This window comes from Rhinolophus sinicus, chromosome 5 (genome assembly GCF_057876585.1).
Source record: "Rhinolophus sinicus isolate RSI-liver-muscle chromosome 5, RSI-T2T, whole genome shotgun sequence".
Taxonomy (NCBI): Eukaryota; Metazoa; Chordata; class Mammalia; order Chiroptera; family Rhinolophidae; genus Rhinolophus; species Rhinolophus sinicus.
In genome coordinates this window covers 68,691,209-68,719,196 of record NC_142505.1, presented here as the reverse complement: position 1 = coordinate 68,719,196, position 27,988 = coordinate 68,691,209, and the positions used below count along the sequence as shown (strand labels likewise).

The following is a 27,988-nucleotide window of genomic DNA, read 5'->3' as shown; positions in this document are numbered from 1 at the left end:
GCTTTAAAAGGAAGGAAATTCTGATGCATGCTACAGCATGGATAAACCTTGAAAATATGAGGTGTGATAAAAAAACATGGAGAATGCTCAAATTAAAAAAATTATTACAGTAAAAGACACATTGCCATTAATCCTCTTCAAAATACTCCTCCTCGCTCCTCCTCGCTTCGAACACACTTATCCCATCATTCTTGCCACTTTCTGAAGCAGCTCTGCAAGTCCTCTTTCAATCTTTTGTTGTGCTATAGTGACTGCCTTGATGTCCTGAATCTATTTAAAGCATTTTCCTTTCATAGTCATTTTGCCTTTGGGGAAGAGCCAGAAATTGCACGGTGCCAGATCCGGTAAATAAGGTGGATGAGGACACACTGTAATGTTTTTTTTAATTTACAGAAATTGCGGTACCAGAAGCCATGTGTGACATGGAGCATTGTCATGATGGAGGATGAAGTAAAGACACTCACAAAACAGGACTTCCAGAACTGCTTCGGAAAGTGGCAAGAACGATGGGATAAGTGTGTTTGAAGCAAGAAGGAGTATTTTGAGGGGGATTAATGGCAATGTGTCTTTTACTGTAATAATTTTTTTTAATTTAAACATTCACCGTATCTTTTGATCACATCTCGTATGTACCACCTCTTCTTTACCCATTCATCTATTGATGGACACCCAGACTGCCTCCACATCTTGGTTATTGTAAACAATACTGCAATGAACATATGGATGCACACATCCCCTCAAAGTAGCATTTTGGGTTTCTTCGGATAAATACCCTGAAATGGAATTACTGGGTCCTTCATAGTCTCTTCTTATAGACTTTGTTTTAAAGTCTATTTTGTCTTCTATAAGTATTGCTACCCCAGCTTTTTTGTTTGTTTTTATCATTTCCATTTTCTTCCTTTTTTTTTTCATTTTAACAGTTTGTAATGAAAGCTGTATATAAGATTACTTTACTCCTGAATCCTCTTAATTGTTTCTTTCTTGTATTTGCCCTTTTCCTTTCCTATTTGGCGAGATTTGGCTTTCTGTTTAAGGATCTTTTTGCAGTCCTTGTCCAGCTTTAGTCTAGTGATAACCACCTTGCTGGGGTGAATGCCTACATGGACAGTTGTGCCATAAGCCTTCTCCTGCTGCATTTGTTCAGTGTAGATGACATATTTCTTCCTGTAAGCCTGGACTACTTTGCCAATCTGCTGCCCTTTGTAGTGTCCTCGGACAACCTGAACTTCATCACCCTTTCAGATGGGCAGGCATCAAACATTGTACTTCTGTCTCAGCTCTTTGGAAAGAGAAGACATCATCTTCCTGTGAATGTGGGAAGGTGCACTGAAATGCTTTGTATGGTCTTGCTCTGGTCTGAAGTCACAAAAGGGCACTTCAGCAATGGCCACAGAATAGAAGAGTCATTTCCATTTTCATGAAATAACTTTTTACATCCCTTTACTTTCTGTCTCTCTGTGTGTCTTTCAATCTGAAGTAAGTCTCCTATAGGCAGCATATGTAAGGGTTTTGTTTCCTTATCCATTCAGCCCTCCTGTGTCTTTTGATTGGAGCATTTAATCCATTTACATTGAAAGTAATTGTTGATACATATGTAGCTATTACCATTTTATTATTCATAACTTTGATTTTTTTCCATCTTAAATAAGTCCCTCTAATATTCCTTGTAATACTGGTTTGGTGGTGATGAACTCCGTTAGCTTTTTCTTGTCTGGGAGGCTCTTTATCTGTCCTTCAATTTTAAATGATAACCTTGTTGGGTAGAGTAGTCTTGGTTGTAGGTCCTTGCTTTTCATCATGTTGAATATTTTGTGCCCATCCCTCTGGCCTGCAAAGTTTTTATTGAGAAATCAGCTTGTAGTCTTATGGGAGCTCCCTTGTAGGTAACTAACTGCTTTTCTCTTGCTGCTTTTAGGATTCTCTCTTTGTCTTTAAACTTTGCCATTCTAATTGTAATGTGTCTTGGTATGGGCCTGTTTGGGTTCATCTTGTTTGGAACTCTCTGCCCTTCTTGGACTTATATGTCTATTTCCTTTGCCAGATTATGGAAGTTTTCAGTCATTATTTCTTCAAATAGGTTCAGCCCCTTGTTTTCTCTCTTGTCCTTCTTATACCCCAATGATGCAATTCCTGTTACTCTTGATGTTGTCCCAGAGGTCTCTTAAACTCTCCTCATGCTTTTGGATTCTTTTTTCTTTTTGTTGTTTTGAATGGGTGTTTTATGCTACCTTGTCTTCCAAATCACTGATTCGATCCTCTGCTTTAATCTGCTGGTGATTCCTTCTAGTGCATTCTTCATTTCAGGTATTGTATTCTTCACTCTGACTTGTTCTTTTTTATGGTTTCTATGTCCTTTTTATGCTTGCTATCTCTTTTTTTGAAGTTCTAAGTTCCTTGAGCATTCTTATAACCAGTGTTTTAAACTTTGCTTCTGGTAGGTTGCTTGCCTCCATTTTGTTTAGTTCTTTTTCCTGGAGTTTTCTCCTGTTCTGTCGTTTGGGACATATTTCTTTGTTGCCTCATTTTGGCTGCCTCTCTGTGTTTGTTTCTCTGTATTAAGTAGGGCTGCTATATCTTCCAGTCTTGTCAGGTGGCTTATGTAGTAGGTGCCCCCATGGAGCCTGGTCACCTGAGCCTGGTGCTCCAGGAGTGTCCTTTGTGTGGGTTGTGTGTGCTCTCCTGTTATAGGTGAGCCATGATTGCTATTGGCATGTCAGTGGGTGGTATTGACCCTCAGGTTGACTGGCTGTGGGGTTTGGCCATGTCCCCAGCTATGTGCTGCTGTGTGGGGGACTTACCCCACTGAGTGGGATTCACCCTAGTGGGCTCTGGTGCCTGTTGAGACCACCCTATATATGTGCCACTTGTGGGGCTAATTGGGTGGTGATCTGCTGTGGTCTGAAGCCAACCTCCAAGTATGTTGGTTCTGGGGCCTCTTAAGAGGGGATCCAGGGCAGCCCCAGGTCAGCCACTGCCTGTGACTAGCTGGGGAATAGCTGGTAGGAGCTACAAAGCAATCCATAGTTTGTCGCTGCTGTGCTGTTCCTGGAGGTGTGTGTGAGAGGCCACACTGTGAACTGAGGATGGCTGCCACCAGTACTGGGTCTTGGGTACCTCTGCAAAAAGTCAGGACACTCCGAGGCCTGCTGCCACCTGATGGCTCCTGTGAGGTTCAGCTGCTGATAAAGCCTCCTGCAGTATTCAAGTTGGGTGAGGCAGGGTCTTAATGAGTCAGCAGGGTGGAGCAGCAGAGCTCACAGGCCAATCAGATTCAGATTTGCCCTTTGGGTGTGGGCTCAACACAGGAAAAATGGTGCCCACCTGCCAGCTGCTTAGAAATAGGACTACCCACACAGGGAAAATAAGGAGTGTCCCTCCAGTCCTTGCCCTGAAGTTGTACAACTCAGTCTCTCCCCATATGTCTCCATTGCCCCCAGAGTCACCATCCCTCCACCAGAGCCCAGGGTGAGTGCCTATGCAGGCTGTTAAGAGGATATCTGGGTTTCCCGCAGCCTTGTGTCCCACCTGAACATTCAGAATCCCCACTGTTTTTCACAGTTGGAAGTTGTGGGGGCTCTTCTTCCCAGCACCAGTACTCCAGGCTGGGGAGCGTGGTGTGGGGGGCTGGGGTTCCTCGCTCCTCCAGGGGAAACCTCCATGGCTGAGATATCCCTCGTGGTTCTCAACTGCCACGTGGAGGTTTGGGGCCCGTAGTGTGCCTTCGCCCCTCCTACCAGTCTCAACATGGCTTTTTAATATTTTTAATCATAAGATTTCTGTTTGGCTAGACTTCAGATGGTTCTCCAGGTTGATTGTTCTATAATTTAGTTGTAATTTTAATGTGTTCACAGAAGGACACAGGCATAATGTTTATCTACTCCACCATCTTGGACCTCTCTTCTTGAAAGGCACTTAAATTTTGTTTCATTTTGAAATAATTATAGATTTGCAGGAATAATTATAGATAACTGCTAAGTACAGTTATAGAGTCCCTGGTACCTTTCATCCAAGACATCTTATATAATTGTAGTATGATGTCAAAACCAGGAAATTGATATTGGTATAATACACAGAACTAGAACACAACCCTAGTCAATTTTCACCTTTGTGAAACCTACATTCATGTGTGTGCACACACATGTATGTGTGTGTGTGTGTGTGGTTCTATGCAAATAGATGCCATGAATAGGTTCAGGTAACAACCACCATCAGGGTATAGAACTGCTCCATCACTACAAGGGAACTCTAATGCTTCCCCATTAGAATTATTCCTCCCCAAAACCCACTTCTCCATAAAGCAACTTCAAAAGTTGTCCTGATTTTGTTCATTTGAGTCTTTTTTTCATTGTCAGTCTAGCTAAAGTCTTGTCAATTTTGTTGGTACTTTCAAAGAACTTTTGGATTTGTTGATTTTCTCTATTCTATTTCATTGATTTAATCTAATTTTTATTATCTACTTCCTTCTGTTTGCTTTGAGAATAGTTTCTGCTTCTTCCTGTTACTTAAGGTGGAAGGCTAAGTTATTGACTGGAGAATTTTCTTTTTTAAAGCTATGAAGTTACTTTTAAGACCTGCTTTAGCTATATCTCTTAGTTTTGACATGTTGTGTTATTACGCTTTCATTTTGTCTCACAGTATTTTCTAACTTACCTTGTGATATTTTTTAACCTATTGGTTATTTAAGAGTGTTGTTCAATTTCCATATATTTGTGAATTTCACAGATTTTATTCATTCATTCATTTCAGATTTCATTACATTTGACTAGAGGACATAATTTGTGTGATTTCAATTATTTAAGTTCATTGAGTTTTATTTTTTGACCTAGCATATCGTCTATTTTGGAGAATATCCCATGTGTTCTGGAGAAGAATGTATATTCTGCTGTTGGGTGAGTGTTCTATAGATCATTGTTTTGTCTAGTTGGTTTATGATATCATTCCAGTCTTATTCATCATTGTTAGTCTTCATTTTAGTTGTTTTATTCATTATTGAAAGCAGGTTATTAAAGTATCCAGATTTGTGTTATTTAATTATCTATTCTGTCTTCAATTCTGTCAGTTCTTGATGCATGAATTTGGGGACTCTGAATATATGTCTATAATTATTGTAGCTTCATGATACATGATACAATTCTTGATGAATTGACCCTTTTATAATTTTTAAATGTTGTTATTTATCTCTAGTAATATTTTTTTTTGTTTTAAAGTCCTTATAATGCCCTAAGTAGAGAATTCAGCCACACCATTCTAGACTTCTGACCTATAGAACTGTAAGATAATAAATACATATTTTTATGTAAGCTGATAGCTTTCTGGTAATTTGTTATGCACAAATAGAAAACTAGTACCAATTAGTGTGAGCTGCTGTCTTAAGTACCTAAAAGTGTGATGGCTTTAGAATTTGGCAGGGGATGGTGGCTGGAAAATTTTTGAGGAACGTGATAGGAAAGGCCTAGATTGCACTGAAGAGAACAAAAGTAGAAATATGGATGTTGAGAATGCAACAGGTGACTGGCAGAAGGGGAATATTTGTTAAGTAGTGGAAGGATGCTTAGAAAAGATTGTTTCCAAACAAATATTCAAGGGGAGGCTTGGTTTCTTCTTGCTGTTACAGGAAAAATTCAAGAGGAGAATCAGGGAAGATCTGTTAAACAAAAAAGCACCAGAGCAGAGATTCTGGAAATTCTCATACATGCTGTTGCTTTTACCAGGAGTTTTCCCTTTACATTTGGCAGTGTGTTCCATTGTGTCAGTGTACCACCATTTGTTCATGTCTTCCTGTGAATTTATCTTGCCATCTGTGTGATTTCCTTACCTACTCACCACCTTTGTGCTGTTATTATCAAACATATTACATTCTTCTCTTACTGACCCCCAAAATACAATTATATGTGTATTGCTTTATGCAATTGCTTTTTAAATAAGTTAAAAGAGAGGACATATGCATTACACTGTCTTTTATACTTATTTATATAATTACCCTTACCAGAACTCTTCATTTATTTTTCAGTGAATTCAGATTGTCATCTGTTGTCACTTGCTTTCAATCCAAAGAATTTTCCTTAATAAATCTTATGAAGTAGATCTGCTAGCAGCAAATTCTCACAGCTTTTGTTTATTTGGCAATGTTTTTATTATGCCTTTCTTTTTTTTCTTTTTTTGAAGACAGTTTTACTTAATATAAGATTCTTGGTTGATAGTTTTTCTCTTTCAGCACTTTAAATATTTTATGCACTGCCTTCTGGCTACCATTGTTGGCTTCTGTGAATAATGTTTAAAATATTTTATTTTACTTTCATTTACTCCTCTAAAGTTCTCCCTTTCTTTATGTAGATTCAAGTATCTGACCTAAATCATTTTCCTTTTTGTTCCCCCAAAGAACTTCTTGCAAGTTAGATCTACTGTTGACAAAATTCCTAAATTTTTGTTTCTCTGAGGAAATCTTTATTTCTGTTTCACTTTTGAAGGATAGCTTCACTGAATACTAAAATCTAAGAAAATGGATTTTTTTCTTTCAACGTTTTAAATATTTTCCTCCACTCTCTTCTTCCTTGCATGGTTTTGAGGAGAAATTTGATGTAATTCTTACCCTTGCTCCTCTATAGGTAAGGTTTTTTTCCTCTGACTTCTTTCAAGACTTTCTCTGTCTTTAATTCTTTGCTGCATTGAATGTAATATATATAGGTGTAGACTTTTTTTGGTATTGATGTTCTTTAGGGTTCCTGGATCTGTGGTTTGGTGTCTATCATTAATTTTGGTAATTTCTCAGTCATTATTTCTTCAATTATTTCTTCTATTCTTTTTCTCTCTTTTATTTTCCTTCTGATATTCCCATTATGTGCATGTTACTTATTTTTATTATTGTTTTAAAGTTCTCATGTATTTTGTTTCTTTTCATTATTTTTCTCTTGGCATGTCAGTTTTGGAAGTTTCTGATGACGTATCTTCAGGATCACTGATTGTTACTTCAGCCATGTCAGGTCTACTAATGAGCCCATCAAAGGCAGTGTTCATTTCTGTGTTTTGATCTCTAGCGTTTCCGTTTATTCCTCTCTTAGAACTTCCATCTCTGTTTATATTGTCCATCTGTTCTTATATAATGTCTACCTTATACATTAGAGCCCTTAAAATATTAATCACAGCTATTTCAAATTCATAATTCCAACATTTTTGCACATGAGTCTGGTTCTGATGCTTTCTCTGTCTCTTCAACCTGTCTTTTTGCCCTTTAGTATGCTTTGCAGTTTTTTGTTAAAGCTGACATGATGCATGAGTAAAAGGAACAAATGTTCATTGGCCTTTAGTGTAAGGTTTGGTCATCTGGATATGTTCACTGTTTGTATCAGAGGACAAACTTTCCTATGGGGTGGGGGAGTCTTTGTTTAGTCTCTCATATTTGAGTTTCCCTAGAGACTTCTTAAATATTAGCTGAAAAGTGCACTTTTTTTCAACTATATTTCCACTATTATCCAGGAGTCCTGTCAATGTGGTGGTGAGGTATGCGGCAGGGAAGCACTCTATAGTCTTACGAGCAGGTTTCAGTATTTGTGGACCTGTGCCCTGGGCTGTGACCTTCATATGTGCTCCTCATGCCTCCTTAGGTGGGACAAGAAAGGTAAAGGGGTGGGCATTTCCTTCCCCAGGTTGGTCAGGCTCTGGTGGAATAATTTCTCCTGAGGACAGGCCTTGTTAAGAAGAACAGATGCTCTGGCCTATTTACAATGGCTACTTCTGCCCACATTCCATCTGAAGCAGAAGGGGATTTTTCTCCCATCTTCAGTGTAAGAACCTGGTGTGGCTCCTGGATGTAAAACTCACAAAAGTGTGCCTCCCTAGAATTTTTAACTCTCAGTCTTGTCTACACTGAGCCTCCAGCATTTGTCAGTTACAGTTCAGGTTTTCCTGCCCCAGCACTGGTTCCCAAGGATGATTCTGCTTGTGGGTTTCTGCTCTGGTAAGTTATGATTCTCAGGGTTCACCTCTATATCTCCAATTTTGGAGGTTTCCCTTTGATCTCACTTCTCTAAAGGACCAAAGAAGAGTTGTTGATTTTCACTTTGTACAGCTTTTGTATCATTGTGAGGATGGAGTGTGAATTCCTAGCCCCTCACATGACAGACAGGAAATAAAAAGTTACCCATATAAAAAAAATTAAAAGATGATCTGTATTCTTTTTTTCACTTTTATTGAAAAATAATTGACATACATCACTGTCTAAATTTAAGGCATACAGCATGATGGTTTTATTTACATATATTGTGAAATGATTATTACAATAGGTTCAATTAATGTCCATCATCTCATACAGATACAATAGAAAGAAAAGAAAGAAGAAAAAACTGTTCTCCTTGTGATGAAAACTCTTAGGATTTACTCTCTTAACAATTTTTTAACCACCTTCCTATAATTCCCCCATCACCCCAAACTTCAACTCTGGTAACCACAAGTCAGATCTGTTTTTCTATGATTTTTTTTTTTTTTTTTTTTTTTTAGATTTCACATATAAGTGAAATCATACAGCCTTTCTCCATCTGACTTATTTCATTTAGCATAGTGCCTTCAAGTTCCATCCATATTGTCACAAATGGTAGGATTTTTTCACTTTTTATGACTGAATAATATTGCATTATAGATGATATAGATATAGATATATTAGATGGTGCAAAAGTAATTGCAGTTTTAGCAATTATTTTTAACCTTCTAAACTGCAATTACTTTTGCACCAACCTAATATAGCTATACATATACATATAGATAGATGATATAGGTATATATCTCACAATTTCTTTATCCATTCATCTATTGATGAACACTTAGGTTGTTTCCATGTCTTGGCCATTGTAAATAAGGCTTCAGTAAACATAGGGGTGCAGGTATCTTTTTGAGTTAATGTTTTCATTTCCTTTGAATGTATTCCCAGAAGTGGAATTGCTGGAGCACATGGTAGTTCTATTTTTCATTTTTTTAGGAACTTCTTTCCATGGTGGCTGCACCAATTTACAATCTCACTAACAGTGTATGAGGGTTTCCTTTCTCCACATCTATGCCAGCATTTGCTATCTCTTGTCATTTTGAAAATGGTCATTCTAAGAGGCCTGAGGTGATATCTTATCATGGTCTGAATTTGCATTTCCCTAATGATCAGTGATGTTGAGCATCTTTACCCATTTTTAAGTTGGGTTATTTGTGTTTTGCTGTTGAGTTGTATGAATTCATATATTTTGTATATTAACCTCTTATCAGATATATGGTTTGCAAATATTTTTGTTCATTCCATATGTCATCTTGCCACTTTGTTGATAATTTCTTTTGCTGTACAGATGTTTTCCAGTTTTTTATTTTGTTTTTGTGCTTTAGGTGTTATATCTTTAAAAAAATTACAAAGACCCACGTCAAGGAGCTTTATTTCTGCTTTCTTTTAGGAGTTTCATGGTTTCAGATCTTACATTTAAGTCTTTAATCGATTTCAAGTTAATTTTTGTGAGTGGTATAAGAGAGGAGTCCAGTTTCACTCTTTTCTATGTAAATATTTGATTATCCCAGCACCATTTATTGAAGAGACTGTCTTTTCTCCATTAAGTATTCTTGGCTCCCTTGTCAAATATTAGTTGACCATATAAGGTTGGGTTTATTTCTTGGCTCTCGATTCTGTTCATTGATCTATTTGTTTTTATGCTAATATCATAGTATTTTGATGACTATAGCTTTATAGTATAGCTTAAAGTCAGGAAGTGTTTTGCCTCTGCTTTGTGCTTCTTTCTCAGGGTTTATTTGGCTATTCAGGGTCTTTTGTAGTTCCATCTAAATTTTAAGGAGTGTTTTCTTCTACTTCTATAAAAAATACCATTGGAATCTTGATAGGGATTGCACTGAATCTATAAACAACTTTTAGTAGTATTGACATTTTAACAATATTAATTCTTCCAATCCATGAACACAGGATAATTTTCCATTTATTTGTGTCTTTTTCCATTTATTTCATGAAAGTCTTATAATTTTCCCAGTAGAGATCTTTTACCTCCTTGGTTAAATTTATTCCAAAGTATTTTATTGTTTTTTTATGTTATTGTAAATACAACAGATTTTTTTTTCCAGGTAATTTGTTGTTAGTGTATAGAACCACTACTGATTTTTGTATGTTGATTTTGTATCCTGCAACTTTTCTGAATTCATTGGTTAGATCTAAAAGTTTTTGGTTAAGTCTTTAGGATTTTCTATACATGAAATCATGTCATCTGCAAATAGAGAAAAATGTACTTCTTCTTTTCCAATTCTGATACCTTTTGTTTCTTTTGCATGCCTGATTGTTCTAGCTAGGATTTGTAGTACTATATTGAATAAGAGTGATGAGAGTGGGCACCCTTGTCTTATTCGTAATCTTAGAGGAAAAGCTTTCAACCTTTCACCACTGAATATGATGTTAGTTGTTGGCTTATCATACATGGCCTTTATTTTGTTAAAATATATTCTTTCTCTGCCTTATTTGTTAAGCGATTTTATCATGAGTGGATGTTGAATTTTGTCAATTGCTTTTTCTGCACCTATTGAGATGATCATATGATTCTTTTCTTTCATTCTATTATTGTATTGTATCATATTTATTGATTTGCATATGTTGAACCATCCTTGCATTCCAGGGATAAATCTTACTTGATCATGGTTCATTCACCATGATTCTTCTAATGTGCTGCTGAATTTGATTTGCTAGTATGTTATTGAGAATGTTTGCATCTATATTCATCAGGGATATTAGCCCGTGGTTTTCTTTTCTAGTAGTCTCTTTTTAAAAAAAAATTAGCAGCTTTATTACAATATGACCCACATACTATACATATACAGCTCACCCATTTAAAGTGGGCAATTCAATGATCTTTTCTAGATTACATTATTAATTTTTAAATGTGGTAAAATATATATAACATAAATGTTGTCATTTAAATCATTTTAAGTGTATCATTCAATGGTGTTAACTATATTATGAATTCACAATGTTGTGCACCATCACCACTATCTATTTACAAAATATTTTCATAGCCCAACCAGTATCTCTGTAATTTCTTCCCCCACCCTTTTCTTCTGCCTCCCCCAGCTCCAGTTCAAGCGATTGTTTCTCAGTCTAGTTGTGTAGGACACAGCTCCCTGGCCCATGCTGGTATTATGAGCCTTGCACTCGCCCTGGCTGAGGCAGTCAGTTGCCAGCCGAGGCAGTTGCTTGCCATTCGAGGCAGTCGCTTGCCAGTCGATGGTTGGCAGCTCACGGCAGCACATGGCAGCTCATCACAACTTCCAGCTGCTTCCCGGCAGCCCAGCTCCAGGGAGAGCTGTTGTTCACAATCTTAGCTGTAGAGGGCGCAGCTCACTGGCCCATGTGGGAATTGAACCGGTGGTCTTTGGGGTTAGGAGCAGCACAGCACTTCAACAGCCTGAGCCCCCTGGCTGGCCCAGTCTCTGTAATTTCTAAGAAACAATTCCCCATTCCTCCTGCCCTCCCCGCCCCAGCCCATGGCAACCTCTATTCTACTTCTTGTCTCTATAAATTTGCTTATTCCAGGAACCTCATATAAGTGGGATCATGTAATATTGTCCTTTTGTATTGGCCTTATTTCACTGAGATAATGTTTTCAAAGCTGATCCATGTTGTAGCCTGCATTAGAACTTTGTTCTTTTTTCCCCCAATTTTTTTTGTGGTAAAATACATGGAACAGAAAATTTACTATTTTAACCATTTTTAAGTGTACGTTTCAATAGCATTAAATACATTCCCATGATTGTACAACCATCACCACCATGAACTTTTTCAATCTTGCAAAATTAAGACTCTATAGCTATTAAATAGTGTTTCCCCATTTTCCCCTGCCACCATTTCCTGGCAACCACCACAGCACTTTTTTTTTTTTTTTTTAAAGGTCTCTCTTTTTATTTTTATTTTTTTTATTGGGGAAGAGGAACAGGACTTTATTGGGGAACAGTGTGTACTTCCAGGACTTTTTTCCAAGTCCAGTTGTTGTCCTTTCAATTTTAGTTGTGGAGGGTGCCATTCAGCTTCAAGTTTGTGTCCTTTTAGTCTTACTTGTGGAGGGCACAGCCCAGCTCCAGGTCCAGTTGCCGTTACTAGTTGCAGGGGGCGCAGCCCACCATCCCTTGTGGGAGTCGAACTGGCAACCTTGTGGTTGAGAGGACGCGCTCCAACCAACTGAGCCATCCAAGAGCTCAGCGGCAGCTCAGCTCAAGGTGCCATGTTCAATCTTAGTTGCAGGGGGCACTGCCCACCATCCCTTGCGGGACTTGAGGACTTGAACTGGCAACCTTGTGGTTGAGAGCCCACTGGCCCATGTGGGAATTAAACCGACAGCCTTCGGAGTTAGGAGCACAGAGCTCCAACAGCCTGAGCCACCGGGCTGGCCCCCCACCACAGCACTTTTTGTCTTTATGATTTTGACTACTCTAGGGACCTCATATAAATAGAATCATGCAACATTTGTCTTTTTGTGACTGGCTTATTTTACTTAGCACTATGACCTCAAGGTTCATCCATGTTGTAGCATATGTTAGAATTTCCTTCCTTTTGAAGGCTGAATAATATTCCATTGTATGTATAGACCACATTTTAGTAATCCATTTATCTATCAATGGATACTCACATTGCTTCCACATTTTAGCTATTGTCAATATGCTTCTATGAACATGACTGTACAAATATCTCCTCAATATTCTGTTATCAAAACTTTTGGGTACATAGTCAGAAGTGGAAGTGCTGGATCATATGGTAATTCTATTTTTAATTTTTGAGGAACTACTGTACTGTTTTCCATCTCAGCTACACCCCTTTACATTTCCAACAACAGTGTACAAGGGTTCCAATTTCTCCACATCCTTGCCAACATTTGTCATTTTCTGTTTTTAAAAATATTATACTCATTATGGATTATGTTTTCTCACTTCTTTGCATGCCCCGTATTCTTTGAGAAGATGCCAGACATTGTGAATTTTACCTTGTTGGTGCTGGGTATTTCTGATTCCTACACATCTTTCTGAACTTTGGTCTGGGATGCATTTAAGCTACTTGAATACAAAATGTTAGATCTTTCAGGTCTTGCTTTTATGATTTGTTAGGTGGGTCTGGGGCCGTGCTCCGTTTAGTGCTAATTATTCCTTGCTGCTGAAGTGAGAATTTCATGAGTACTCTACCCTGTGCCCTGTGGATTACAAGTTTCTCATGGCTGTTGGAAATAGGCATTATTCCCAGCTCAGTATGAGCACTGGGCACTGTTCCCTCTAATACTTTTGGGAGATTCTCTATGCAGCCTTGGGCTATTTTCTCACACACTTGTGCTGGTCAGACTCTGCTGAGCACCTACAGGGCCAGAGCTCTCTCTGTGCAGCTCTTGCCTCTCTAGTCCTTTGTTCAGAGAACTGGAACCACTTTGGTCTCCTTGACTCAGGTGCTCCTGCAGGCTTCATCTGGGTTCCTGCTTCCTTGGTTGTGGCCTGGAAGCTGAAATAATCATACAGTTAATTCCATTTGTTTCTCTTTCTCAAGAATCACATCATTCATTGCCTGGTGTTCAAGTCTTGAAAAACAGTTTCCCATATTTATTCTTTTTGTATTTGGGGTTGTTTCAGATGAAAGATAAACCTGGTCCCTGTTACTCCATCTTGGCCAAAAGTAGAAGTTTTTCTCATTATTTTATTCAAAACAAAATAGTATTTTGTCTTTTAAAAATACACACATATAGCACTAAAGTAAATTCATGCTTCTATTTGGGATTTTCCTCTCTTTTCCTTCCCATTCCACGAAGTTTCTTCTGACTCATATTCTCATTCATGGAGTCTTTCTTCATCTGGGTCTAAACTGTTGTTAAAGCTATCTGATTTTTGTGTTTTTTTATTTCTGGAAGTTCTATTTGGTTCTTTTTCAAATCTCCTTTGTCAGATTTATAGTTTCCAGTTGTTTCAGAAATTTACAAGCCTGGCTTTATCCCCTTGAACATAATAAGCACATTTTTTTTACAGTTTCTGGCTGCTAATTCAAGTATTTGGATTTTTTCAGGTCTGTTTTTTTGCTGATTCTCAGTCATGGTATATTGTCTTACGCTTCTGGTCATCTTTGTTTATGTACTGGAAAGGTACTTAAGTGTTATTTTTTGAAATAATTTAATGCTAAGTGTGATATTACCATTATTCTAAAAAGATTTTTGCTCCCTTCTGCTAGGCACAGGGTGCTCTAGCAATCTGGAGTTACTTTGCACCAAGTTCAAGTTGAGATTTTCTGAGCCATCTATGTGATTCAAGGCTGGTCTGCAGTCCATAAGCAGGCTGGCTCACTGCGAACTCACTCTTGGAATGTATCCCTTCTTGTTTCAGCCCAAAGCAGGTGTGGTTTTCTATGGTTCACATCTACAATGGATCCTGGCCTCCTACTTTTGTTTCTACAACCCCCCAAAAGTGCCAAAAATGACACAAAGCCAATTAGCTGCCATTTCTGAAAGGGCAGAAACAGCCTTAGTGCCTGACTTGCCTCTGGATCTCCTTGTTCCCCTCAGTCTCGTGACTCATCACTATGTATTAGACATCTCCTGCTTCAATACAAATGGCTTTAATGAATTTTTACTTGTCTTCTTTGATAGGCCCTTATTTCAATGTTTGCAATTATTGAAAACCTGTCCATAATTTAAATGAAAAGTTTTAAAATTCTGTCTTTGTCATTTACATTTATTTTTGTATAAAGTGTGCGGTGGAGTTCTTTTCTTAATTTTCCCTCAGTGGTAACCACTTTTCCAAGAACCATTTATTGAATAGGTCCTCCTCTCCTCATTGATCTTCCATGCCAGCTCAGGTATGTATCAAAGTTCCAGGTATGTAAGAATCTAACCCGGGGCTGATTACATCATTAGTTACCCATTACCAGTCCATTTTTGGCCCTGAATATGCACCATTGCGATTTAATTACTACAGCATCATAATAATTTAGTATCTTTTAAAAACATTTTTTTTATTTTTTAATTACAGTTAACATACAATTTTATATTAGTTTCAAGTGTACAACAGTGATTAGACATTTATGTAACTTACAAAGTGATCACCCCAATAAATCTAGTACCCAAATGACACCCTACATAGTTATTACAATATCATTGACTACATTCCTTATGCCATACTTTTTATTTTAGTTTATTGGGGTGATAATAGTTAGTGAAATTACATAGATTTCAGGTGTACAATTCTGTATGACATTATCTATAAGTCCCATTGTGTGTTCACCACCCAGAGTCAGTTCTCCTTCCATCACCATATATTTGATACCCCTTACGCTCATCTCCCACCCCTCCACCGCCCTTACTCTGGTAACCACTAAACTATTGTCTGTGTCTATGAGTTTCTGTTTCTCATTTGTTTGTCTTGTTCTTTTGTTGTTTTTACAAAAACAATTCCTTTTGCAATTGCAGCAAAAAGAATAAAATACCTAGGAATAAACTTAACCAAGGATGTGAAAGAACTATATGCTGCAAAGTATAAGACTTTTTATTTTTTTATAATTTTATTTGGGAATATTGGGGAACAATGTGTTCCCCATGGCCTGTCAGCTCCAAGTCATTGTCCTTCAATCTAGTTGTGGAGGGCGCAGCTCAGCTCCAAGTCCAGTCGCGGTTTTCAATATTTAGTTGCAGGGGGCACAGCCCAGCATCCCTTGAGGGAATTGAACCAGCAACCTTGTTTTGAGAGCCCACACTCTAATCAACTGAGCCATCTGGCCACACCTCCGGAAGCTCAGCAAGGAGCTCATTGTCTTCAATCTAGTTGTGGAGAGTGCAGTTCACTGGCCCATGTGGGAATCCAACCCATAACCCTGTTGTTCAGAGCTTCCGCTCTAACCAACTGAGCCATCCGGTCACCCATATAAGACATTTTTAAAAGAAATTGAAGAAGACAGAAAGAAATGGAAAGACATTCCGTGCTCATGGATTGGAAGAATCAGCATAGTTAAAATGGCCATATTACCCAAAGCAATATACAGATTTAATGCAATCCCCATGAAAATCCCAATGACATTTTTTAAAGAAATAGAACAATAAATCATCAGATTTGTTTGGAACCAGAAAAGACCCCAAATAGCCAAAGCAATCTTAAGAAAAAAGAACAATACTGGAGGTATCACACTCCCTGACTTTAGCTTGTACTAAACAGGGCAACAATAATCAAAACAGCATGGTACTGGCAGAAAAACAGACACATAGGCCAATGGAATAGAATTGAGAACCCAGAAATTAAACCACATAAATATGGACAGATAATTTTTGACAAAGAAGCAAAAAACATACAATGGAGAAATGACCGCCTCTTCAATAAATGGTCCTGGGAGAATTGGAAAGTCATGTGCAAAAGAATGAAACTGGACTGCTATCTGTCACCATGTACCAAAATTAATTCAAAATGTATCAAAGACTTAAGCATAAGACCTGAAACAATAAACTGCATAGAAACTGCATGAAGAAACATAGGTACTAAACTTATGGACCTTGGGTTCAAAGAGCATTTTATGAATTTGACTCCAAAGGCAAGGGAAGTCAAAGCTAAAATAAACGAATGGGACTATATGAAACTTAAAAGCTTCTGCACAGCAAAAGAAACCATCAACAAAATAAAGAGGCAACCAACTGAATGGGAGAAGATTTTTGCAAGCAGTGCCTCCGATAAGGGGCTAATATCCAAAATATAGAAGGAACTCATGAAACTCAACAACAAAAAAACAAACAACCCAATTGAAAAATGGGCAGAGGACTTGAAGAGACATTTCTCCAAAGAGGACATACAAATGGCAAATAGACATATGAAAAAATGCTCAACATCACTAATCATCAGAGAAATGCAAATCAAAACCACAATGAGATATCACCTCACCCCAGTCAGAATGGCCATCATCAACAAGACAAATAGTAACAAATGTTGGAGAGGCTGTGGAGAAAAAGGAACCCTCATACACTGTTGGTGGGAATGCAGACTGGTGCAGCCGTTATGGAAGGCAGTGTGGAGGTTCCTCAAAGAATTACGAATAGAATTGCCATATGACCCAGCAATCCCTCTCCTGGGTATCTACCCAAAAAATCTGAAAACATTTATACATAAAGACACGTGTGCTCCAATGCTCACTGCAGCTTTGTTTACGGTGGCCAAGACATGCAAAACAACCAAAATGTCCTCCGATAGGTGAATGGATAAAGAAGGGGTATATATACACAATGGAATACTATTCAGCGGTAAGAAAAGATGATACAGGAACATTTGTGACAACATGGATGGATCTTGAGAGTATAATGCTAAGCTAGATAAGTTGGACAGGAAAAGCAGAGAATCATATGATTTCACTGATATGTGGTATATAAACCAAGAACAACAAAAGAACAAGACAATCAAATGAGAAACAGAAACTCATAGACACAGACAATAGTTTAGTGGTTACCAGAGGGTAAGGGGGGTGGGGGTGGGAGATGAAGGTAAGGGGGATCAAATATATGGTGATGGAAGGAGAACTGACTCTGGGTGGTGAACACACAATGGGATTTATAGATGATGTAATACAGAAGTGTACACGTGAAATGTATGTAATTTTACTAACAATTGTCACCCCAATAAATTTAAAAAAATTTGTAGTAAGATAGTTTTCATCTTTCTTCTGTTTTCAGAAGTCCTTTTAATATTTCTTGCAATGCTGGCTTGGTGGTAATAAATTCCTTTAGCTTATTCTTTTTGGGAAACTCTTTATCTCTCCTTCAATTTTAAATGATAGCCTTGCTGGATAAAGCAATCTAGGTTGTAGGCCTTTGTTTTCCATCACTTTGAATATCTCCTGCCACTCCGTCCTGTCCTGCAATGTTTCTGTAGAAAAGTCATTTGATAGTCTTATGGGAGTTCCCTTATATGTAACCCTCTGTCTTTCTCTTGCTGCTTTTAGGATTCTCTCTTTGTCTTTAACCTTTGCCATTTTAACTGTAATGTGTCTTGGTGTGAACCTGTTTGGGTTTATCCTGGTGGAACTCTCTGCACTTCCTGGGCTTGTATGTTGGTTTCCTTCACCAGGTTTGGGAAGTTTTCCGACATTATTACTTCAAATATGTTCTCAATTCCTTGCTTCCTCTCTTCACCTTCTGGTATTCCTATGATGCACATGTTATTGTGCTTGATGTTATCCCATAGGTCTCTTAAACCATCTTCATTGTTTTTTATTCTTTTTTCTTTTTGTTCTGTTTGGGTGATCTCTGCTACCTTGTCTTCTAAGTTGCTGATTCGATCCTCTGCTTCATCTAACATGCTGTTAATTCCTTCAAGTGAGTTCATTTCAGTAATTGTGTTCTTTATTTCTAACTGGTGGTTCATTATGATTTCTCTATCCTTCTTTATGTCGTCTCTAAGCTCCTTAAACATTCTTATCATCAGTGTTCTGAACTCTGTCTCTGATAGGTTGGTTACCTCTGTTTCATTTGGTTCCATTTCTGGAGGTTTCTTCTGTTTTTTTTATTTGGGACATGTTTCTTTGTTTCCCCATTCTGGCTGACTCTCTGTGTTTACTTCGTTGTATTAGGTAGATTCCCTAGAGTTCTTAGTTTTTTGCTGGGTTATCTTATGTAGTATGTGGCCTTTATATTTGACTTACACTACTTCGTTCTTCTCCTCTGCATGTGCTCCAAAGGTGACTCTTGTGTTGTGTATATTGTTCTGTTAAAGAAGATCTTTAATTGCTTTTCGCTTGCGAGTAGTTGGGGTTGACTCCTAGGCTGACTAGTTGTGAGACTTGGCTCTGCCCATAGCAGGGTGTTCTGCTGCGTAAGGGGTGACCACTTAAATGAGGTTTGGCCCCTATGGGCTCTTGTGCCTGTAGAGAATTCCCTCTGGGTGTGTCACTTGTAGGTCAAACCCGGTAGTACTCTGGTTTGGTCTGGAGTTGGCCTCTGGGTGTGTTCAATCTTGTGCCTCTTAAGCTGCGCCCTGGTAGGGCAATTTCAGAACAAAGCAAATCAAGCACAACAACAACAACAAAGGAAAAATCAAATACATTCACATGTAAAAACAATCGATAACCCACACTCAACACAGGCAAAGATATCAAAGATAGAAAAACAAAACAGAACAAAAAAAGCAGTGTCTGTGTTGGTTTAAGCCCACCAAGTAATATCCAGGTTGTCCTCTGCTGTACCAAAGAGTCCTTTGTGTATTGTGCAGGCAGAGCCGGTCTCCTGGTGCCCAGAGTGATGTTGGGACTGCAGATTTAGATGCGTGGGGCTGAGGGGTCTGGATGGTAGTTTCTACAAAGTCAGTGCAGTTTCTGCTCTTGCCTGCACATATGCACACTGAGAGTAGCACCACCAGCCCTGTGCCTAGTTCTCCAGAGTCTTAGGGCACTTCTTCAGTGTGTGTGTGTGTGTGTGTGTGTGTGGCGGGCGGGAGATTTCTGAGCTGCTGAAAGCTGGGAGCTGTGTCTGCCGCCTACTGCTGATCCCTGGGAGTGCCTCCGCAGATGTAATTGCCCTGCCCTAGGCGGGCCAGAAAGGGTGGGGGCTGGGGATGGAGGGGTCTTCTCTCTCCCAGCCCAGGCGTGTCACACTCTTCCTGCAGGCCAGAAAAGGTGGTGGCTGCGGGTGGAGGAGTTTCTTCTCTCCTAGCCCAGCAAAAATCACACTCTTCCCAGCTTCTTCCCTGGGTCAGAGCTGCACGCTGGTCTTTCCAGAGTCTGAGCACCACAGTTCCTCTTTGTAATCTGACACTGCTCCTCAGTTCAGGGGACAGTTTAAGTCTCTGGAAGGGGGGGGCGGGGGGGGGGTAGGATTGGGAGAGTGGGGGGAGGGGCCAGGAGTTTGTGTCCTTTGTCCGACCTAGGGCCCAGCTGGTGGTCTCAGCTGAGGTTACTGCCTCAAATGCTGGATATGTTGCCCCCTCGGTGAGAGAGATCAGCTGTGGGATGCAGGGAAGGAGCCTACCTCCTGGCTTTTGTGTTCTCTCTTCCGTCCTGGGATCCCCTGCATCTCTGCAGCTGCAGATGCCAGCGGCGTTTCCCCAGCCACAGGTGTGGGCCATGTCTCCGCTCCCTTCCCTCTTCCCATTTGCCCAATTTCCCCACCTCCAAGTGATCCTTGCACTAGCCTCTTAGCTGTTCTGCGTGATGAGCAGAGAGTCCTTTGATGAGTTATAGATGTCCCGTTTGTGATAAGATCCGGAGGAGAATTCAAAAAGTCCGTCCCGCTGCCACCAATGACACATTTTTATGTTTTATTGATTAGAGGTCACAGTTTCCATTGGGGCTTGAAGAAATAATAGGAAGCATTTCTTTAGTTCACTAGCCCTGAGAATTTTTCCAGGAGATTGAAATTCATATGTATCCTGGTGCTCATGTATCAGTGTTTGGTCTTCATCTAGGAAAAGTCCAAGATGACCAGTTATGTGCCAAGATGATAGAACAAAGTTTTCCTGTGAAGTAAGTGCCACCATGGAGTATCAGTGATTTTGGCAGAAATGAGAGGTGAAAGCTAATGGTTTTTAAATGTTTTAGCTTTTAAGGGAATGTCCTCACCAAATAGGAGCTTGCATTTGAGTGCAAGTATGGAACAATGGGCATTGGCTCCAAGAACACCACTCCACACTCTGGTCTGGATGATGAGAAAGCACCCACAGGGACTAGCTTGGGGCAAGGAAGCCCCCACATCCCAGCCAGTGGTGCCCAGAGTCCTGAGGCCACAGAGTTAATGAGAACAACCCAGAGCTACAAGCTTCGTTAGATCTTAATGGACCAAGGAAAGAGGAAACTGCAGTGAGGGGGCTGCTGGGCTGTGGCAGAAGGGCTTCCAAGTATCCTCTCTTCATCAGCTCTCCTGTGTCCTGTGGGACTTCAGATCTGTACGCAGAGGAACATCACTCCTGGGCTCTGTGAGCATTAGGTGAGGTGTTGGAAGGGTGAGACATGTCTCTAGAGCAGGAATGACTGGAGAACAACACCTGCATGGGCTAGCAAGATCCAGACTTTGGTCAGTTCCCGGCATAGCCAGACAGGGCACTTGGCTGTGAAATCCTGGGGACTGGGTTGTGGGTGCAGGAGACAGGCAAACTCATTCCTTTCCTAGCTCAAAGCAAACTCCTTCCTTCTTCCCAGGGTGCTGCACTTAGGGGAAAAAAAAAAAAAAAGGAGGGGGGGCTAACAAATTAGAATGATGATCTGGACCAAACTGCTTGGAGATAAATGGAAACATGCAATATAAGTTTCATCTGTATTGCCAGCAATACAGACAGGTCAGTATGACTCTGTAAGAGTTGTCACCCTGTCCACCTCCTGCACCCAACCCAAAGAGAATATAGGTCTAGGCACTGCAGGAAGCTCAGCACTTGGCAACTGCACATGTCTCTTCACCATGATGTGAGAGGAGAGGCTTACCCACCTTCCTCAAGACTCTCCTTCCCATGCCGTTTCCTCACCCCATTATGCCCTTGCCTTTTCAAATAGGGCAGCTTTCTTCTCCAAATGCTCTTTGCCTTCTGCCAATTACATGCACTGTCTGAGGGGTCAGGACCATTCAGGGCATGCGTGATCCAACCTGGGGGTCTGAGGAGGGTTCAGTTCAGGGTGTCAGACTCCCTGAAGGCAAGACATGGGTCTGACAAGCCTCAAAGGGCAGTGGTCCTGAAGTACACTGGTGGGATGTAACATATTCAGGGATTGTATGCCAAACAGAACAGTCTTATTTGATGGTAATTACCTCTGAAATACTAACAGAGTCCTTAAAAGTTTATGAAATGAGAGACCCTAGGATTCCTGCATTTCACCTGTACCAACAGGACTCCATGATTCTCTGTATATATGAATGGAGCCACAAGAGCCACGAGAGAACTGAGCGATGTAGCTTGAAATGAGAAGAGGGCTCTGTGCAGCAAACCGCAAGGACGCCAGTGTGTTAGAGCGGCAGCACTAGCCTTCCCTCACCACTTAACAGGAGGAACCAGGTATGTATTTTCTCTCCCATTGAAAGGATGAAAGAATAAATGCCAACCAAAATTTCATCACTATAGAAATAAGGATAATGAAGACATTGCATTATATGCACAATGCATTTCTCATTAAAACATTTAAAACAGGAATTTATGGATACATAACATTCATGATGAATATATATTCTCCACCCCCAAGTCATCATATTTCCTAAGGGAAAGACCCAGATTCATTCCCCATGAAGCAATTAAGCCTCCTATCACCCACTATTTAAATTATTAGCCTAACATCAGACAGGAAAAAATAACCTGAAGAACTGGGAAAGAATGGTTTCGAATGGTCTGTTGTCGATACTTTAAATATATAGTTCAACCCTAAAGATTCAACAGATTTAACTAGACTGGCCAAGAAAAACAAAAAGAGAACATTCAAATTATTAAATGCAGGAATGAAAGTGGAGTCATCACTATAAATCCTAATGAAATAAAAAGGATCATAAGGGAAACCAAGAACAACACCACCAACAGATGAGATAAATTAGACAAACTGAACAAATTCTTTAAATTGCCTCAAGAAAAAATACAAAATATGAACAGACCAACAAATAAAGAAATTGAATTAGTAATTTAGAAACTTCTTACTAGTGAATACCCAGGCCCAGGTGGCTTTGATGGTAAATTCTACCAGACATTTAAAGAAAAATTAACACCAACACTTCACAAATTCTCCCAAAGAATAGAAAAGGAGGTAATTCTTCTCAACTCATTCTTTGAGGCTAGTATTTCCCTGACACTAAAACCAGAAAAAGATGTCACAAGAAACTACAGACCATTACCTCTTATGACACAGACACAAAAATCCTTAACAAAATGCTATCAAACTGAATCCAGTAACATTAAAGTATTATACACCATGACTAACTAGGGGATTTGTCCCAGGAATGCAAGGTTGAGTTAACATCCAAAAATTAACTAATATAACTAATGTATTACTAGAATAAAGGCAAAAAAACCTACGTGATTATCTCATAGATGCAGAAAAAGCATTTGACAAAATCCAACACCCTTTCACAGTTAAAAAAAACTTCAACAAATTAGGAATATCAGGAAAGTTCCTCAGTATGATAAAAGGCATCCAGGAAAAACTCACAGCTCACATTATAGTTAAAGATGAAATACTGGAAGCTCTCCCCCTAAGATCATGAACAAGACAAGGATGGCTGTTCTTGCCACTTCTGTTCAAAATTAGGCAAGAAAAAGAAATGAAAGAAAATTAAAATTTTCATCAAAATTGGAAAGGAAGAAGTAAAATGATCTATACTTGCAGATGACATGATCTTCTACATAGAAAAATCTAAGGAATCCAGTAAAGAATGTTATAACTAATAATAGTTGTAGGACATAAGATCAATATACAGAACTCAACTATATTTCTGTACACTAGCAATAATAAACCAAATGAAATTAGGAAATTAGTCAATTTACAATAGCATCAAAAAGATAAAACACTTAGGAATAAATTTAACAAAAGAAATGCAAGATTTACAAGAAATCTGGAAAGAAATTAAAGATCTAAATAAATGAAAAGACATTCATGTTCATGGATTAGGCTTAATATTGTTGAGATTGTGTATTAGTTTCCTAAGCCTGGTCCAGAGGTCTTAGCTCATAGGGAGGAATGCTTCCAGAAGGAGACACAATAATGATGCCATCAAGCTGGAATTAAAGGCTGCCACCCAGCTAGTTTTAGCTCCTCATGCTTCTGAATCAACAGGCAAAAAAAGAGAGGAACTGTGCTATCTGGGTGATTGATCCTGACTACAAAGGGGAAATTGGGTGCTGCTCTACAGAGGAGGTAAGGAATACAGGAAATCCCTTACCATGCCTCTTAGTATCACCCTGCCCTGTGACTAATGGTTTCTTAGATATTATACCCAATGGAAAACTGCAACAACCCAATGCAAGCAGGACTGCTAATGACCCGGATCCTTCAGGAATGAAGGTTTGAGTCACCCCACAAAGCAAACAACCACAACTAGCTGAGGTGCTTGCTGAAGGCAAAGGGAATATGGAATGAGTAGTAGAAGAAGGAAGTTATAAATCCCAATAGGACCTATGACCATTTGAAGAAACTAGGACTGTAATTGTTATGAGTATTGTTTCCTCACTTTGTTATGAATATGTGTGTGCATGTGTATGTGTGTGTGCACACATGCATGCGTGTGCATGATTTACAGAATGTCAAAAAGAAGAGCACACATCCCCCAAGGACTCTTCATCCTCTCCTGGGGAAAGGGTTAGTGCATTTTTGGTTGTTCAGGATGGCTGTATAAAGTTGCACAGAAGAATGACTTTGTTACTGTCTTCATTTGGAGATTAAATATGGATTAGGAGATGTGTATGGGTACCAAGTTGACAAGGGAGGACTGTCATGCTTAATTTTATGTATCAACTTGACTAGATCATGAGGCTCAATTGTTTGTTCAGCTATCCTTTAAATATTGCTGTGAAAGTGTTTTATAGAAATAATTAACATTTACAGTTAGTTAACTTTAAGAAAAAGAGATCACCCTTGATATGTGAGTGGGCATAATCCAGTCAGTTGAAGGCCTCAAGAGCAAAAACTGAGGTTTCCTGGAGAAGAAGAAGACCTCAACTCTAACGTAGAAACACCACATGAGTTCTGGCATGCCAGCCTGCCCTACAGATTTCAGACTCAAGACTATAACTTCAGCTCTTGCCACAGTTTCCAGGCTACTTTGGACTTGCCAGACCCCATTCCTGTTAACAAAATCTATAATAGTTTCCTAGGGCTGCCATAACACAGTACCATACACTTGGTTGCTTAAAACAACAGAAATTTATTCTCTCACAGTTCAGGAAGCTAGAAGTCCAAAATCAAGGTGTCAGCAGGGTGGGCCTCCTTCTAAGGCTCTCAGAGACTATCTGTCCCATGTCTCTTTCCTAGTTTCTGTTGATTGCCAGCAATTCCTGGTATTCCTTTACTTGTAGATGCATCACTCTAATTTCTACCTCCATCTTCACATTGCACTCTCTGTATGTTCATAAGGCCATCTTCTTCCTGTATGCCTCTCTATCCTCTTCTTATAAGAACACCAATTATATTAGATTAAGGGCCCACCCTATTCCAGTTTGACCTCATCTTTCATTATATGCATATCTGCAATGATCCTATTTCAAAAAAAAAGGTCATATTTTGAGGTACTGGGATTAAGATTTAAACATATCTGTTGGGAGGGATGGTAATATTCTCCAAGTTAATCTACAGATTCATTGCAATCCTTATCAAAATTCCAGCTGGATTTCCTCCAGAAATTAATAAGCTGACCCAAAAAAATCATATGAAAAAGGACTCAAGATAGCTAAAGCAATCTTGAAAAACAACAAAGTTGGAAGGCTTACATTTCATGGTTACAAAGTTACTACAAAACTATGGTAATCAAGACAGTGTGGAACAGTCCTATATGTATTACAGAAGTTGAATTCATAGTTAAAAACCTTTCAGAAAATAAAATTCCAGGCCAAGTTGGTTTTACTGGCCATCATATGGATGAATCTCAAATGTGTTATGGTAAGTAGAGGAAGCCAAACTCAAAAGACTACATATATGACATTCTGGAAAAGGCAAAACTATGTGGGTGGAAAACGAGGTAAGTCGTTTCAAGGGGCTAGGGGTAGGAAGGCTTGACCAGAAGGGGCCATGAAGTAAGTGGGGGGCAGTGAAACTCTTCTATAGCTTGATTGTGGCAGTAACGCAACTGTAAGCATTTGTCAAAACTTGCATGATTGGATAAATTTTACTGTGTAAATTACACCTTAATAAAAAAAAGTTTTGCAGCTGGATGGCAGATCTATAAATAATAGTTAACCTAATAGAATTGAGTGGGCCATAAAGAAAACTGAAAACATCATGATCTACAGCACAGAATTCTCAAAAAGAACCAGTACATATGGATCTGACTATGGGAGGGAATGTTAAACCTAGGAGTACCAAGGGAAAACTATTCAAAAGCAATTATACCCCTAAGTCTTCTCCCCATTTCACACCTCTGGACTAAATGGCAGGGTTTTCACTGAAGGGTTCTGGCAGCTCAGATGGAAGGTGTGGGATCATTTATGAAGCTGACAAGCCCAAGAGGGATGTCACAAAGATGCTGATATCAACAGCTCCCCATGACTCACCCAGTTCTCTCACTATGAAGCTCAAAGTAAATAAGCCATGTCCACACCCTGGAGTTTCTGATCACTATCCCAACAGTCTTAATTTCAAATAGAAGACAAGGGAATGCCAGACATCTAAGGAAAGCGTCCAACATGAAAAATAAACACCAAATCAATCAAGTTGAAAATATCAGTTTGTGGGAAACAAACAGCTGGCAGAAGAAAAAATTAAAAGATATGAAGTACTTCCAATTCCTTAAGGTTTAGACAAGAATGATGAACACATTCCATTTTATTCCTGCCATTAATCACACTACCAGTAGTCACCTACCAAAAGATTCTGAAAGGTGGATTGAAGGATGTAGACTAGATAGGGACCTCAGGACTTGAAGAACAACCCAGTAGGGAGGATCCTTGGGATATTTCTTTCCTCTGTGTGTCCAACTTGGGGTCAGAGAAGCCTGCGATGCAGAAATGCAACACACACACACACACACCATAAGAAAAGCCAAAGTCCAGGAAAGGGTGGCCCAACATGACAGAAACCTTTCCACCATCCTGCCTTTTCTCGAGGCAAATATGAGGAAAGCTACATTTCTGTCTCCCAAAAGGCACTGAAAAAGCTGGCTTCATTGGTGTGGGGTTATGTATCAACCCTTTCACTTACCATAAGTTGGTCCCTGTCGAGCCTGTAGGCCAAAATATTTCAACCTCAGCATTACTAATATTTGGAGCTGGAGGATTCATTGCTCTGGAAGGTGTCCTGTCCATTGTAGAATGTTTTGCAGCATCCCTGGATAACCCACTAGATCCCAGTAGCACACTCCCCCAATTTTAATAACCAAAAAACTATCCGAACATTACCAAACATGCCCTAGGAACATCACCCCTAGTTGAGAACCAATGCTATGTGTCTTCCACACCCCTCTGTATGAAGGATGCAGGGCCAAGGTGGACACATGGTAGAGCCATGTCGTAACTTCTCTTTTCATCTGGAGTAGGAGGCAACACCCTGCCCCAGCCCAAGCCAGCACTGAGGAGACCGTGAGGTAGAGTCCTGTCATCTGGGAAAACATGCAAGCGGACAGACCAGAATAGCCCTGCAGAGACTTTATAAACTCAACAGCCACTGGCACCACAGTCCTACTAAAATGAGCCAGGATGCGCATTCTGAACCAAACAAGTTGACTGCCTGCTAAAACAGATTTAGCGGGAACCAGAGCCTCATAAAGTAATATCCCAAAATTATACAGTCCAAAATTAGTCGTCACACTGGGAACTAGGAAAATCTCAACTCCAATAAGAACAGACAATAGACATCAAGCTAACACATTGTTTGAATTATTGGACAAAGCAGACATCATAAAAATTCTCCATTGAGCAACTATGAACACACTTGAAACACATTAAAGTGCAAGTAACAGTGAATGAAGAGAGAAATTATTGGCAATACATCACAGATGCTCCTTAACTTACGATGAGGTTATATCCCAATAAACCCACTGTCAGTTGAAAATATCATAAGTCAAAAATGCATTTAATACACCTAGCCTACTGAACATCGTAGCTTAGCCTAGCCTACCTTAAACATGTTCAGGACACTTACCTTAGCCTCCATTGGGACAAAATCATCTAACACAAAGCCTATTTTATATTGAGTTGTTGAATATCTTGTAATTTATTGAATACTGACAGTGAAAAGCAGAGTGGTTGTATGGATATCACTTTCATATCATTCTAAATTCAAAAAATTCTTAAGTCAAACCATTATAAGTCAGGGTCCAGTACAGGGATTTCCCAACATCCCCTGCCCCCACACATGCATAGCTTCTGCCATTAT

The 27,988-nt window shown here is 39.4% G+C and overlaps 1 pseudogene; it reads right to left on the bottom strand.

Moving 5' to 3' along the window:
• Window positions 1-950: 950 nt before the first annotated feature.
• LOC109460025 (large ribosomal subunit protein uL24 pseudogene) lies at window positions 951-27,766 on the bottom strand (annotated as a pseudogene).
• Between the last annotated feature and the right edge of the window lie 222 nt (window positions 27,767-27,988).